Here is a 12,504-nt window from a genome sequence, read left to right on the forward strand (position 1 = left end):
GGTGTATTGGGGAGCAGACGCTGGGGAAATGCCTGGTGCAGTGCCCAGAGTGCAACTGAGAGCTTTAGTAATTACCTCTGGGTACAGGGGGGAGCCAGCAAGAAAATGGAGCTGGGAGGGAGGGAGAATGGTGGAAAGGCAAATGGGACAGGCTGGGAAGTAGAAAACCATAGCTGGTGTTCTTGGTGAGTAAGGAAAGGGTGTTTTCCACCCCGTCCTTGGTGGAGATAAGCCAAGGGGTCTGGCTGAGCTTTATGAGCCAAAACACAAACTGAGCTGCTGGAACAGGCTCTGTGCAGATGAGAAAGGAAAATGCATGAAGTGATCTATGGATGGGCAGCAGCTGCCAGAATTGTCCCTGGCATGTCTGGGAGAGGAGCTGGGCACCCTCTGCCTCCAGCCACCCCCTCCTGTGAAGCTGAGCATCTCTCCTTAGTTTGAAAGGGTGCTGTGCTTGCCCAGGAATGAGGATGCCTTTCCTGAAATTCCACCATCCAGACACAAATACACTACTAAAATTACAGTGCTTTTGGACCTGCCCAGCAAAGTAAACCTCTGGGAATCCAGATGACTTTCCCAGGTTCAGCTGGCTTCAGGTCAGGCTGCAAAGCCTGGGATTGTGTGAGACAGCTGCCCACGTTGATGGTACCTTGTGCCCTGCCCAGCAAGGCATCTTCTTCAGAGCTGTGAATGTGGCCTTGAAGGTGACCACTTTAAGGAAGCCCTGGCCAGCCCCTGGGAGCCTTGCATTGGCAAAACCCTGGATGTCCTTACCCTGTCCAGTGCTGCTGTCCCACAGCATCATGCCAGGCAAGGTAAGGTAGGGTGGCACAGGCAGCTGCTGGTGCAGGCAGGGGTTAAGCTGTGTGCAGCTGCTTGTGTAACCAAGGAAATATTAAAGTAAATAAACAGGGAACAGCTGTTGGGCAGCAGCCAGGGCTGGAAGGAAATGGAGCTCAGTGCTTCCTTCTCAGCATCTTGTCTTCGCTGGTGCTCCAAGGTGGTGGCCAGTCTCATGCTATTGTTTGCTGCAAAGAGGGCAGTCTTTTGGAGTTTATAGGTGATAAACTGATGCCTCCAGCTGTGCTGTTTTCCTGGAGCTACCTTGCTCCTCCTGGGGAAGAACGTGTAGGCAAGAAGTGGCCATCCTTCCTCCCTTCCCCCCCTTCCATCTTGGCTGGAGCTGTGCACGCTTCTGGGTGGAAAGTGTTGTCAGTGGAGGCTGTCTGGAGCCAGACACTCAACCCAGCTTGGCAGAACACCCTAGAACAGCTTTAGAGGCAGAAGTACTTATATATCATGGTACAGATATAAAAATTCAAAGCAAACATCTCCGTCCTTCCCTGTTCCCTGCAGCTTTTTCTGAAAAAAAGAAAAAAAAAAAAGTAACCACTCCTTTTTGGCTCTGTAGAAAGAATGAATGAAATTGTGGTTTTTCCCTTCCTTCCCCCTTATCACACACTCCTCCTGGTGCCCTTATTTTAAACTCTTGGTGCAATACAGTGGAATCTGGATTGAAAGGCAAGGAGTGAAACATCCTCTGAGCACAGTGGAAAAAAGTGCTCTAGGTAGACTTGGTAGCACTGACTGTTGCCATTGCTGGAGGCCTTTATTATATGACTGTTGGATGATTCTGTGCCAATTTTAGAACTTTAGGCAGTAATTTTCCATGCTGAAAATTATTCATGCCTCTGGTTATTAAAAAAAGCACCCTTAAAACCCTCACAAGATAACTGATTGGCTAAAATGGTTCAGCTGCTTCTGTGAACATAATAAGAGGGCAAAATATTTTTCCTGCATTCACTACTGATGATCTTTTTAATGCTTTACGGGAAGAACTGGAAATTTGAGTTGCAGGTGTTCCCTGTGTCAAGAATCTACTTTTTATGTTACCCAGTGAAAATGCATCCAAATTTATTTATACTTACAGCCTTGAGCAATCATAGTACATTCATGTTTGGGTAGAGTTATTTGTTAATTTAATATCGGTGTTCCCAGTGATTCTGGCTACACTTCCATTCTCCTGCTGGAAGCTGAGCAGAATTTTTTGTTTTTTCAATAGCAGTTCTGGCCACATTTGGGTGAAGGTTTGTGACCTTCCTGCTAAGCCTAGGCAGGAGGGCAAAGAAGCCATTTGATGCAAATAGAAGAGAGGAGAAGAACTTTTGGGGGCAGAAGTGAGGGCTGGTGGAGGATCCCCTCTGGGCTGGTGTGATGATGCAGTTCAGTGTAGCCCAGGCACAGGCGTGTGAGTGGCTGGGGATTTTCTCCTGATATTCCCCGTGGGGCCACAGTTGAATCACTTGTCACCTTCCATTGTGGCCAAACAATTATTTTAGGAGTGGGGCCAAGTAAAACACATACACTTACTACTGACAGCCTTGCTGGCTGATCTCCTCCCACTGCAACCAGAGGGCAAAGTGTCCTCCCCAGCCAGGCAGGAATGATGCTGAAAACACGAAACTTTCAGCTCAGCTGAAACTGGAGTGAAGCCTGGAGTTTGCCCAGTGCTGGTCTCTGCCTCTGGATGCAGAGATGTCAGCCCAGCTGTGTTCCTCTGCTGCAGTGGGTCATGTCAAGGGCTCCCTTTCTGCTCACAGGAATATCACAGACTGTTTTATCAACTGTGAGCTTTCCAGGTTTTGTCTGAATACTGTGAACTTCCAGACCTCTTCCCTCTATCTTTGATACCCAAGGCTGGACATTTTCTGTAAAAATCCTAGTTTACAGCTCATTGCTATGGCAGCCTTTCCAAGCACCACCCTGCTTTTTTCTTCCAAGGGTGGCAAGACTTCCTCTTTCAGCCTGTTTGCCTCTTTTTTCATTCTGTTGTCCACCCCATGGGCCATCTGCTGTCACACAGCAGCTTGTCAGCTCTCTAGGGGCTGGTGACCAAACCTTGTTCTGCAATTCAGCTCCCATGTCCCAGCAGCTGCTTCCTCCTGGTCCCAGTCCAATGTTTTGAGCAAATGGTGGTGGCCCTCATTCCTTGGGAAGTCTACAGTCCTGCTCTGGGCTCATCAGGGAAAGGCTTGTTCACCACTCCAGGCAGTGAAATTGGGAAGGAAATGCTTAAGCCAAAGAATGCCTCCACCTCCTGTACACTGCTCATTGCAGAAGAAAAACCTCTGTCAGCTGGGCAGAGCTCAGGGGCATTTTTTCTGTGTAGATCCTCTGTGCTTAGGTTCCTACTACTTCTCCTTATTGCTTTCTCCATTAATGTTTTCCATCACATGGCAGTTTACATAGGAGCAACCTTAGAGGGATTTAAAAAAAAAAACCTAAATGAAATTGTAATTCTAAAATTTGAAACCTAGGGTAACTATGATTTGTAGTAAATTTGTAACTACAAATACTAAATTCAGTTCTGCATAGATCTTTTGGCTGGAGAAATAATTTCCTTCAAATAAAATTGGGGCTCTTTTGTAACACTCAGTGTGCCAGATGTGAGCTATTGGGAGCAGATGGATGCTGTTCCTAAGAAATAAAGGCAATATGATTGATGCTTGCAAAGATGCCAGTTGTATTTTGGAGACTAATTGGGGCTGGTGGGTACTCTGGAAATGTCAGCTGGCACGGAAGCTGGTAATAAGATATGTCAGTAGCTGTCTCTGGTGGACTGAGAAAGAGGGTCTGGGTCTCACATGCCTGAGAGATGCTTCCAGCCCTTCTATCAGGGGAAGAGCCATGAAGTGACTGCAGGGTTCCACTGCATCTCCCTCCCTACGTGAGTTGCTCAGGAGGTTAAAAAGACTTTGGAAAGATCCTCTTGAAGCCATTGACTGTAAGGAGTGACACTGTTGGTTAGAGATACTGGCTTATATTTTATGTCCTTTATGGAAACCCTCAAACGAAACATTTTTTTCTCTGCTCTGTAATTATGCGTTCATCAGCCATGATGTTGGTTATTTCAAGTCTTCATGTGACCAAGAGCCACTGTTGTCTCACCATGCTCCTAAAACACCCAAAGCCAACCCTTTTACACCTTTCCCACTATTACCAGACTCCTGTAGTTTCCCTGGACAGGGAAACTGCTTGTATTCAGAAGTCTTTCCTTTCAGAAGTCTTGCCCCAGATGTAGGTTGTAGGAGAGGGTGATGCTGCGTGGCTTCCCCTCTACACAAAGGTTTAATTTTGAACCATGGGATGCAGAGTTGACACAGACTGGAGTAGGTGTGGTTGCTGCCTGATCCAGAGACAGAAAAGCTGAGAATTTTAAGCAACCTTAAAAATAGCCCTAGCTCTCTCCTCCAATCCTTTCTGCATGTGCATTGGGTGTGTTTCCCAGTCCTCTTGTTTTTCCATATGTTTAACAAATCCTCCAGGTTCTTAACTGGAAACTTTCAGCTTTGACCTACCTGGAGCAATGTCATCTTGGAGAGAGTCCTACAGCCCTCAGGCCAACAGCTTTGTGTGTAACACCAAAAAAAAAAAAAAAAAAAAAAAAAAAAGAATTGTTGAAATGTTGCCTACTTTTATGAGAAAATTGGCAAAAGGCAATGGCCTGTGCATGTCATCTCCAGCTGGAAGACAAAACAGTCCTTCTCGAGAGGGTTCTTCACCTGTTGCATATATGCAGCGACACACAGAAGAAAAAAAGAAAAGTCAATATCGACTGTTTCTAAATAAAACACTACATTAAGATAAGCTCAGAAGGCATTGGCTGGCACACAGAGAAGAATTGTTCTCATCAGGCAGTTGAACTCTTGAAAAATTAAAACAAGCCTTGTGTGTTTCTTCCAGTGCTGTGAGCACTGTGCTTGCTCTCCTCTCTCCTTCTCTTTCTCCTCCTCCTCTGCTCCTTAAGCGGGGCTCCTGGCAGGGTGCAGAGTTGACAAAGGTGAAGTAAATGTTATCTTAATCCTCCAGATGTGGAAAGCAAGGAGCAGGCATGTCAAGTAATGTGTCCCAAACAGCACAAGGCTCCTTCAGGTGGGAACAACAAGCTGAGGCACCACTTGGATTTCACCTCTCTTCTGGGTCATGCTTGATCTTCGCGGCCTCTTTGATGAAAAAAAAAACCCAAGGCAGCTCAGCTGTGCTGCAGGAGATGGATGTCTTTTTGTGTCCAGGGATTGTAAACAGGGCTCTTTCAATAGCTATTTCATAACAGGGATCTTATTTCAACACTTTGGGGATTTCTTTTTTCTCCAGGGTTTGTGGAGTTCAGCAGAATTCTGTGTAGCTGCGTGTGCAATGTACCTCGTGGTTTCACCCTGCCACAAAAATAAATCACTAGGATCTTGCACTGAGACAGCTGGATCATGCAAGACAGACCCTTGCCTGACCAAGGACAAAAAATATAAATAAATTCACAGCTTCCTATGGTGGGGTTCCTGCTTCAAAAATACTGGTGACTATTTGCTCCTCTGAACCAGACTGTACTGAGAGCCATGAGCTTAAGTGCAGTTATGCAGAACCACAGAAGTGAATTGCCATAATCTAACTCAAACAAAAGAAACCCTCTCCATTAAACAAGGACTACGTTTGTCTGTGTAGAAGAAGCAGCCAGTATTTTTCCAGCAGTGCATCAAAGATCTTCATCATTCTCCTCTCTCTTTCCCCACAAAGAACATGTACAGTCCAATGCACTTCAACCTAGTTAAAAGTTGGCTCCTTAATTTTTTCTCTCTCCAAACGTCTCCCATTTTTAGTTTCCCTGCATTTGGCAGCCAGGAGCCATTCCTGTGTGTGCTGGTGCCAAGGCAGGTCAGTGGAATTATTACTGGCTCTAGCTGGCACCCTGACCACTGCTGCACTTGGTGCCTGGCAGCTGAGCAGAGCTTCAAGCTGCTCAAAGTTGTAGCAGCCTCATCCTTCCCGGGAGTCAGGGATGGATGGAAGTTCCCAGGGCCAGCATACACTTTGGGCAAGTGCAGGGACACTGGGCAGCACATGTGTGTGTGGTGGAAAATGGTTTTGATTCTTATAGCTTAATCCTTTTTTTGAGCAGATGCTCATGACAGTGCTTGACTTTTGGTTTGTTGGAAGCTGATGGGCACCATTTCCCTTTCCCTTTGCTCCAAGCCTGCAGCTCCACTGGCTGTGAATGTTCCCTCACCAGTTTCCACAGTCCTCCCTCTTTCCTCTGGTGCAATTTGCTTCTTGTTGGTTTGCTGTGAGCCCTTAGGGTCCCTGGCTCTTATCCACACCTGCTGCATCAGATGGTCCCTTCTTGTTCCTAGGCTCATCCCCTGATGCTGCCGTGGTGGCCCCATGGTGAAAGTGGCCCCAGCTCCTGAGCCCATGCTCCATTTGTTCATCCATGTTGGCACATCCCCAAGTCTCCTCCTGTCTGGAAACCTGGCAGAGAAGCCAGAGGAAGGAGGGGGATGGTGTTCATAGCCTTTGCCTCCCAACCCTGGAGGAGTTACATCCCATGCAAAGCACATCCTTGTGGATGCAGTCTGGAGGGGAACCTGCGCTTAGCAGAACCTGTGGAGGGGGGAAACAGAGAAATGGGGTGGTTTAAACATTTTTGACTTCTCAGGTATGAAGTTTCCTTGCTGACAGTTTGGTGTGGTTCTCTTCAGCGAGGCTTTTGGTATGTGGTGTTTAGAAGTTGTCCTGTAACATGAGATGAGGGGTTACACCCCTCTCCCTGGCTCAGGGGTGAGCTAATGCCCTCCCACTCCCCAGATACTTACTGAAAAATCCTTGGAAATTCAGCTGCCTCATTCCTGGTAGGAATGATCAGGATCCCCAGGAAGGCAGGGACTCCCTGGCAACCCCTCCTGCCCAGGGCTCAATCCCTCGGAGGTGCCCAGGGCACCATGGATGGAGCTGGTTGTGGCTGAGGGGGGCTGTGGGTGAACTTTGTGTGGGTCTGGGCTGACATGAGCCCCAGCCTCTCTGCAGTGCTCTTAATCAATGAAATACAGCTCATTTTTCTGGTGGGAAGACCTGCAATTTATGTTGTGTCACAGCAGCCCTGGGTCTGCAACGAGTTTGAAGCTGACTGATACTGTCTGGGGAGAAGCTGAGGACAGTAAATCAGTGCCAACAAGTTCTGCATCTCAGAGTTCTGAATTTTTTAGTAAAGTGGCCAGGACCCATTTATATTGTTAAATCTGTATGGTATAGTATGGCCCATAGCAGGCCACACATGTCATAGACAGCTAAGAAATGGAAACATCTGGGCAGTTTTATGGTGAATGGGTGAAGGAAGTAAGTGCTGGGAGGGACAGAGGTGGTAGTTCGTGCTTGTTCTGACCTTGCAGATAAAGCTGAAGGGATGTTGTTTTTCTGCAGTCTTAATTTCTCACTTCTTTTCTGTGCCTTTCACTTGATTACATCAGGCTGTCTCAGATCTACCCCAGTGCTGTAAATCACTGCTCCCACTGCCTGCTGAAAGCCCTTTCAGTGAGGGATGACTTCCAGCCTTGGAGGCCTTTTGCAAAGCAAGGTGTGAACCTCTGCAATGATCTCCCTGGGCTTCCAGTGGGCCTGGGGACAAGTGAACAATTTAACCTCCTACTCTCCCTTCTCAGCCTGATGCTCCTTTCTTTTAATTTTCCTTGCATGCCTTTTCTCCCTTCTCCTATGTGCTCGTCTGGCCCCTCATTCTGTTCCCTGGGATTCAGCACAGACTTTTCCTAGGTATGTGGTAAGCATCCTACAGGAGGCAAGGTCAGGTCTATGCTAGCTGCAGTGAGGCTGCTCTCTAGCCTGGACCAGGGGAGACCTCTTGAGCAGAGGAGGATGGGTGTGCAGGATCTGCCCTTCCTCTGTGATTCAGACCTTCCAGCCAGCCAGCAGCGGGGAGGGGGACCACATTAACCAGAAAATGGAAAGGGGAAAACATGACATGGTGCCAGTGGGTGGATGCTGTAGGGCTTTGGCAGCTGCCTGTCCCCTCTGAGGTGCCATGGTGGCTCTGTGGGTTTCCTGCCAGTGGCTGAGGCTTTGCTTCTCCACTGCTGCTGGTGTTACTGTGGTTCCCTTCTCCTTGTCTCCTGGTTCCCAAACATCCCCAGGCTGTGGGATGCTGCTCTGCACCCTGTTTTATGGTAACTGCTATATTCTGGTGTTATCTAGGATTGCAGTGTGAGCAATAATCTATGTAAAAAGCTGTCTGCCTTGAGATCTGCCAGCATGAGGATAGACAGTGTCTTCTCTGGCTTAATTCCACCTCCCTGAGCCTTTCTGCCTTAATGGCACCAGATCTTGAAGCAGTTGGACCAAGGCTGATTTACTGAACAGTGAATTACAAATGATGTTTACTGTCTTTACCTGGCAGTGTGGTAATTAGAGCTTGGAGATTAGGTTTGGGAGGTGTCATTTAGGTCATTGGGTTTATTGTTTTAATACCCCCTTTCATGGAATATTTAGGGTTTCGGTATGAAATAGCCTTAATTTTTCAGTGCTGATACCATATCAATTTCACCAAGGCAGTAGATTTTCTCTTAACTCGTGGAGAATTCCTTGAGCTCCTTTTTTCCTCTGCAAACTTGTCTTGCTGATTATTTACCATGAGCCATGGTCTGATATTTCTGATCTGGGACTCCTCTGGGCCTGATTCCCTATTCCCAACCTGGCAGCAAACCAGCCCACATTGCAGAATGGTTCCAGGAAGGACAGGAATGGAGATTGGGGTGGAGAGGAGACCTCTCCCTGTCTTGTGCTGCAGCTCAAAGTTCAGTAGGTTCAGTTAAATTGTTCAATTTCCCTCTCAGGTAGGTGGACACCTTGCCCCAGTCACCCCACAACTGTCCCAACACCATCAGTGGGGGAGGATTGAGGTGCTCAGCCTTGCAGAGTGCAGCTGCCATTTTGGGGTTTTTTTTGAGATTTTTTTTTTTTTAAGGAAAAAATATTGCTGAAAAATGGAAGAAATGTTTTTTAGAAAACTAAGTTGAGGATCTTCCTCCCTGTCAGAATTCCTGCTTGTAGACCTGCTGCTGACAGCAGGCATTGCCCCTTTCCTGCCCTGGGGTGCACTGGGCTGTGGAAATTACCAGCATCCCCAGTAGGGACCCAAAATCCTAGAGTTTTCACCCAGTCTTGGTAAACAGAAAGTTACAATCCCATATTTTTTAACTGTGGGCATACATGCTGAACATGGGCGATGAAATGGCCACTGAAGAAGGCTTTGTGTTAACCTGTGCAGAGTGCCCAGCCAGCTGGAAGGCTGTGCAGCTCTTCAAAATTTTGAGCTTTCTTCATTCTAAGTTGGGAAGAAAGTTTCTTCCTTTGCTAAAATTGAAACACTCAGTTCAGTATTTGTAAAATGTTCTCTTGGTTTTTCACTATTTGTTTTTTTAAAGAAGCTTTCCCTGTGATGAATCACTGAAAACATTAAAAAAATCCTTTTAGTTTCAGCGGTTGGTTTTTATCATTCAAATTGAAACATAAACTGAAACGAATCCTTATCTGCTGATCTTTCTTCTTAGCAGATCAGCATTTTCCAGTTTCCTCTCCCCCTCCCTCCCCTCCCACCACCTTTAGGAAATAAAAGGATCCCATTGTCAAGTTCCCAGTGAGCTCTGTGGTTTCTGTTTGGGGGATGATTGCTTTCCACCTGCCAACAGGTGCCCGCTTCAAACCCCAAAACCGAGGTGGTTTTTGACCAGAGGCTTTTCAGGTTTTCTCTCTTGCTATCTCTGTGGTGTGACTCACTTCGAAAAGAGCTCTAAGATTAGGGGCTGTCAAAGATCATACTTCTTAGGGGTTGTTCTGCATTCTTATGTTTAAATGCAGCAGAGTTGCTGCTCTTTGTCTGCTGCTGGGGCTCCTCTGAGGTGCCTCAGTGTTTGCTGCCTCCAGGCTCTGGTAAATGGTGACTATCCCAGGTCAGGATAGCATTCCCCATGGATTTTCATTGCATCTTGCTTCCCACAGCCCTAGAAGCACCCCATGGCCCATCCCCACCACTCACACACCCTTCATAAGCCAGGATGCTGTGTCCTGCAGCAGACACCGTGGATGGCAGCTCTGGTTTTGCAGTCAGTGGAATTTCTTGGCCAGCTCCAGCCCTCTGGCAGGGACTCTGAGCTCAGCAGTGCTTCCCTGCAGTGGCTGTGGGTTTTTTCACTGGCTGCAGAGGCTTTCTGCCCAGCCTGAGATTTTGGGCACCACTGAACTTGGCATTGGTTGTTCCCACCCTTTCTTTAAAGGAGGAATGCAAGGACAGTGTGCTCCATGAGAGAGGCATATCTGGTGCAGATGGAGGTGGAATGGGGACACTGGTGGCTTCCCACAGGAGATGGGCTGATTCATGCTGTCCGTGGGGCTGTCTGCCTGGGGCTCCAGGGTTCTCAGCTCATGTCTCTTCTAGACAGAGGATTTTCTTGTCCAGGTGGGAGAGGCTGGAAAGGAGCATGGGCATGCTAAGGACTCCTGAGTTTGCTGTGGAGACCCTGGTTTTGGAGGGTTTGCAGTATCTTTTTTTTCCACCTGTGTAGTTGCACTGGCTGCCATGGAGCTGTTCTTGCTGGACACCACCATGAACCCATGAAGAATGAAGCTGTCCCTTTGTGGAGACAAAAACCTCCCCATGGTGGCTGACAGCACTCATTCAGCAGATGAGGTTTGGTGAGTGTCACGGTTTAACACTGGCCCAAACCAGGACAGTGAGGGAACAGCAGGGAAAATGGACAGCAAGAAGCCTGATGGAAGAGGAGGATCATGAGGCTGATGTTTCTGGCCAGCAGTGCTCTCCCAGGTGGAAGGACTGCAGCTTTTGCAGCACTGCCTGCAACTCAAATGCCTTCTCTTTTGTCCCATCATTTCTGGGCCTGCTAGAGACTTAAACCTTTGCATTTATTTCAGGGCATGAATGTACACCAGTCTGCTTCTCCTCATCTGGAGTGGGGAAGGTTTTTGGGGAAGGGAGGGGTCAAAGAGAAATCAAAACATGAGCTATTTGGAGAAGAAGCTAGGGACAAGTGATTCCTGGGTTTTCTCAAGTGTGCTACTCAGAATGGGGTGGCAAATGTTTGTGGAGTCTCTGTGACCCATCCCTGAAATGCTGAGCTGAAGGTTGCCTCTGGGTGTGAAGCATCATATTGGATGTGAAGCTGGGTCTGGTTGGAGTGAGCACAGTCTGCTCCCTTGGTGCTCCTCAGCTGTTCAACTCATGAAATAGGGCAAATGTGTTGGTATTTCTCCACCATTGTTTCCATTTCCCCAACAGAAACTCATTCTCATGCCTTCTCCATCCTCTGAGCAGACCTTCCTTGGGGTGCTAGAGAGGAGGATGTGGGTGCACATGAACATCTTTGCAGCCTTTCCTGAGGCTGCTGCTGCTGTGACAGCTCCAGCAATGGCTGGGGTGGCAGTTCTGTCATCTTTCACCCCACACTGGGGCATGTGGCACAATTCTTCCCTCTTCCTGCTCCTTCCAGGGGTATTTCCTGGTGTGACACAGCCCTGGCTGTGACATTCTCATGGATGCAATGGGGAAGAGGAAGCAACACAGACCATCATCACCCCTGGGTATTGCTGCTCTGTTCCCAAGGATGTCCACCAGCAAGAGTAATTTCCTCCATCTGACCTATTCTGGTGAATTATGGATGCTGTATGGGTTGTTTGGTGGTATTAATGCTCTGCTCCTGGTGCTTGGGTTGAGTGCTCATCTGTGCAGCCTGGGACCTGCCTGTCTGTCTTAATGCCATCTAGAGCCTGCAATTACCAGAAATTAAGTGGAAAATGGATGAGTAAAGCACTGTATAAGAGAATGATGACTTCCAGGATTCAGCACCAATGAATGAAACCTAAATCCTGATATATTTTAGTCATCCAAGAAGCAAACAGAAGGATCAGCATCTCCGTGAGGATGCTGTGGTAATGGAGATTGCTTGGTGCTCATCTACACATTTTAGGTTTTTTTAAGCACTAAACTCTCTCCTTTGTCTCTAAGTTATGATCTTGACAGGCTTACAGAAGGAGAGAAAGAAGTCAATGCTTTAATGGAGCTGTTTGGGCAATCCAAAAATGGGTGATGCTGCTGGGATCCCACCATCCTGTTGTGTCTCACCCAGCTTTACAAGAGCTGGTCTGGGGAATGTGCAGCTTTGTCTGCCCTCTGGTTTCTTTCTGGGTGTCTCAGAGTGGACACCTGGAGCTACTGGTTGCTTTTGAAACCATAGACTCTGAATGAACTTTTTTTTTTAATGCTCTTGGAAATATGCTTTGTAGATGAGCACAGAACAGCCACTGAAATCTCTGCAGGTCTAGGGCCTGGCTTGACCAGAGAGAGATGTATCTGGAGACAGGGATGTTTCTTCTTCCATGGCTCTTGTCCATCTGCTGCAATTAGCCCATGGTGTTGGTTCTGATGATGATACTGGTGACTAGAAACTCCCATCCTCTCATCACTGATAAACAAACATGATAATTTTTTGTGATTTCTGGGTCTCTATGTTTCAAGGCAGGATGATGAAATGGGATGCTCCTTACACCAAGGTTAACACAGGCTTTTAGAGGTTACACTTGGGGCTGAGTATCTCCTTTGCTGGGAATCTTGGCAGCCCCAGGACTGTGCAGTGCTGGTTCTGGTCTTGA

At 47.5% G+C, this 12,504-nt stretch overlaps 1 protein-coding gene across 1 annotated transcript in view; it reads left to right on the forward strand.

Moving 5' to 3' along the window:
• Positions 1 to 12,504, forward strand: part of SH3PXD2B (SH3 and PX domains 2B) — a 66,207-nt gene that overhangs the window by 13,202 nt on the left and 40,501 nt on the right.

The sequence above is a fragment of the Calypte anna genome, chromosome 13 (genome assembly GCF_003957555.1).
Source record: "Calypte anna isolate BGI_N300 chromosome 13, bCalAnn1_v1.p, whole genome shotgun sequence".
NCBI lineage: Eukaryota > Metazoa > Chordata > Aves > Apodiformes > Trochilidae > Calypte > Calypte anna.